This window comes from Polypterus senegalus, unplaced genomic scaffold, assembly GCF_016835505.1.
Source record: "Polypterus senegalus isolate Bchr_013 unplaced genomic scaffold, ASM1683550v1 scaffold_2401, whole genome shotgun sequence".
Taxonomy (NCBI): Eukaryota; Metazoa; Chordata; class Cladistia; order Polypteriformes; family Polypteridae; genus Polypterus; species Polypterus senegalus.
The window spans coordinates 9,393-12,948 of NW_024377317.1; the positions used below are offsets into that span (position 1 = coordinate 9,393).

At 44.9% G+C, this 3,556-nt stretch overlaps 1 long non-coding RNA gene across 1 annotated transcript; it reads right to left on the bottom strand.

Annotated features, from left to right (window-relative positions):
• Window positions 1–1,016: 1,016 nt before the first annotated feature.
• On the bottom strand, window positions 1,017–3,271 carry LOC120519291. Its single transcript, XR_005631434.1, has 2 exons — window positions 2,811–3,271; window positions 1,017–1,124 (listed from the first exon to the last, which is right to left on the bottom strand). It is a non-coding gene; the product is annotated as an uncharacterized LOC120519291 (long non-coding RNA).
• Window positions 3,272–3,556: the final 285 nt, after the last annotated feature.

Consider the following 3,556-nt stretch of genomic DNA (forward strand, 5'->3'; position numbering starts at 1 on the left):
CTCTCTGATCAAATGCCAGTCATACTCAGTGCTGTGGCACCTTCTCAAATTGTCATTCCTGGGGTCTCAAGAAGCAGCCTTCATGCTATAAATTCCTACACTAAATATATTTGTTCTGATATTTCTGTAAATTCTTCTGTTGTTAGTTTCTGTGCCACACAATCGGTTACTCTGTCCTCGTAATTCTACATGCAGATCCACACTTGATTCTGTTGCTCTTGTGAAAATCAGACACTTCATATCTAAAGGCCATCCCTGGTTTAACGACTCCATGCAGACTCTTAGAATGAAGTGTAAGAAAACAGAGCGTAGATGGAAAAAGATAAATGACAGACATCTTAGGAGATTCTGAAAACCCATCTGTCTGAATTCCAGCAGCCTGTCAAATTAGCTGAGACAAAACCCTTGTGTGATATTTCTACCAATGATCAGATGTCTAGAGTTCTGTTCAGCACAATAAGTTACACTCCGTACTCTGACACACTTAGCTGTACTGTAGGCACTCATACATGTGAGGAGTTTTTGAATTTTTACTAATAAAACTGATGAGATGAGATCTTCTCTCACACCACCTGCCTCAGTTCCTTTGTTGTCCCTGACTTGTCTTTACTGTCTGACTCTGTTTGTCTTCCCTTTCTTGCCCAAACTGTGCCCACTATGAAGCCCACATCCTCCCCTCTTGATGTCATTCCAGCTCGTCTCTTCAGAGAGACTTTTGAGGTTATTGTTGACCTGCCATTGCTACTGTCTCTCCATCCTATAAACATGCAGTGGTCAGCCTGGGCTTAAAAACATGGACTTGACCCGAGTTTCTTTCTGTCTTATCTCTAAATTGTGATTACCCTCTAAATTCTTGAAAGGTTTGTTTTTTCACAGCTGCTGTCTCTCCTTGGTAATGATAATCTAATGGAGTCCCACCAGTCAGCTTTTCACAGCACCAAGTCTGCTCTTTTGAAGTTCACCAAAGACAACAGAAATCAAGCAGACAATCAAAGATGGACAATCAGACAAGTGAACAAGGAGCCAGCTAGTTTGCTGCAATGGGTTTGGTTTTATTTTAAACTAATAGACATTCTTTGACTTCTTCTTTCTTGGCAATGATTGGTCTGTTTGGTCCTTTTGGCCTACAAGAGAAGGAGACATCTGGTCAAATGAGTACAAGAAATCAGAGACCTTGAACTTTCATAGATGACTTTTTTGATGCTCTGTGACCTCATAAATTAATATAAAGTGAGGAGAGTGAAGGCCTTGAGCAGCGTCTGATCAAACAGCTGGTGGAGGTGTCAAATACAGGTGGGGGGTAACATTACAGTCCTGAACAAGGACTCACCTTATGTCAGACTAAATTTAAACAGGACTTGTATTGATATTACAACGAAAGTACAGGCAAGTTTTCAATAATAAAACTCCATCTCCATGTCACCTCACGTCACACCTGTGGACTCCCCCAGGGCTTCATGGGGATTGGAGTTCTGTACAGCTCTGTGGGGTTCTGCAGCACCGCCAGGAGGTGCTGCACCTTTTGGGCACTGGTTTTGCCTTACCCGGAAGTGCAGCCGGATATTGGCAATCAACCACCTGGAGCACTTCCGGGTGCCTGATAAAAGGGAGCCAGCGACCGCCACTCAGGGCCAGAGGTGGAAGGGGGACAAAGCTGTGGAGGAGTGGTGGTGAAAGAGAGAAGGGTTGTGGTTTGTGTTACTGTGCTTGGGACTGTGTTGTGGCTGGAGGGTTCACGGGGAAGACGTGCCCTCCAGCTGAAGAAAGAAATAAAAGTCTTTTGTTGAGTTTTACACGTGCCTCAGTGTCAAGTCTGTGTCAGGTCGGGCGCTATATAGCATCTATTTCACACAACGCTTACACATTGACTGTCCACTTTACTAGGTACACCTTGCTAGCACCGGGTTCACTCCTTTTTGTCTTCTGAACTTCTGTAATTCTTCATGGCGTAGATTCAACAAGGTGCTGGAAACATTCCTCAGGGATTCTGGTCCATATTGACTTGAAAGCATCACACATTTGCTGTGAATTTGTCGGCTGCACATCTAAGATGCAAATCTCCCTTTCTAACATATCCAAAGGTGCTCTACTGGATTGAGATCTGGCGACTGTGGAGGTCATTGGAGTCCAGTGAACTCAGCGTCATGGTCAAGAAACCAGTTTGAGGTGACCTGAGCTTTGTGACATGGCCCACTATCCTGCTGGAAGGAGCCATCAGAAGATGGGGACACCGCGGTAATAAAGGGATGGACATGGTCAGCAACAAGACTCAGGTAGGCTGTGGCATTTAAACAATGTTCAGTTGGTACTAAGGGGCCCAAAGTGTGCCAAGAAAATATCCTCCACGCTATTACAGTAGAACAAGCAGCCTGAACCGTTGATATAAGGCAGGATGGATCCGTACTTTCATGTCACTTCTTCCTTCCCTCCTCCCTGGCAGCTTGGTTCTCCTCCTTCCGACTCTGGTGCCCTGAGTAGTGCCCGCAGGCTCCTTTTATCATCCACCCAGAAGTGCTCCAGGTGATAATTGGGGATCAGGAAGCCGGGCAGCTCCCCCTGGCGGTGGCCACGGAGCCCAACAGGGATGAGCTCTGGTGTTCCATAATTATGGCCCCAATGCAACCCAGGGGGGCTGCCACCAAGTATTCCGGGGGAGGTAGGGTGCATCCCATCGCTGCTCCCCAGGATCCAGTGTCAAAGGGGCATCCCAGCCGGCAATGGGACCCGGCCGTCCACCCTAATATATATTGTTCTGTAAAATCATCCCTCCATTAAGACAAACATTTGCTCTTTAGCCCACATATGCTTACCAGTTTACCAAGTCCTGAAAGATTATCCTCCTTATGGTACTCCAAATCCTACTCCTAATCCTGTTCCTCTTCTACTTCTTCTTACTCCATATAATCCTCCAAATCCTAATTCTCTCGTGTATTCCCTGTAAGGATTCAGCGTAGATGACAAATTAGGAGTGCATTTCCATCCCTGTCTGTCTCCTCTGTCCCTTGAGAAGATGATTTCTAGTTGTGTGATCGCTGCCACAGTAAATAATCACATTTTTATTCTCACCACATAATTCACCACATTTCACAGCCTGCTCCTTATCTAAACCAAATGAAAATTGTCCATCACAGAGTCCTGCCACCTCGTGCTAAAGGCTCCTCTGCGTGTCAACACCATTTAGAGGGCAGGCTGCCATTAAAGCCTCCTTCCATCAGACCCCACTTACCATCTTGCTGTGCCCATCACAGTATGGAGGCTCAGGCTGTCTATTTCAGTGCCCTCAACACCACGGCTGTCCACACACACACACTTTATGGTCTTCAGCTATTCAGTGGTCCTCTAATTCTCAATAAAAATGTTAAAGGCTTGGTGATAGGAAATGAACTTTCAACTGGAAAAATGAGAATTTTTATTCTTTTTTTATGCATGATTAGCTTTTTATTATTTTAAAGTTAAAGACATCAACATGAGAAATTCACATTTAACAAAACACCAACCTTATAACACTGGACTGAACACCAAAACAGCCATTAAATCCAAACTTATTAACCCCTTC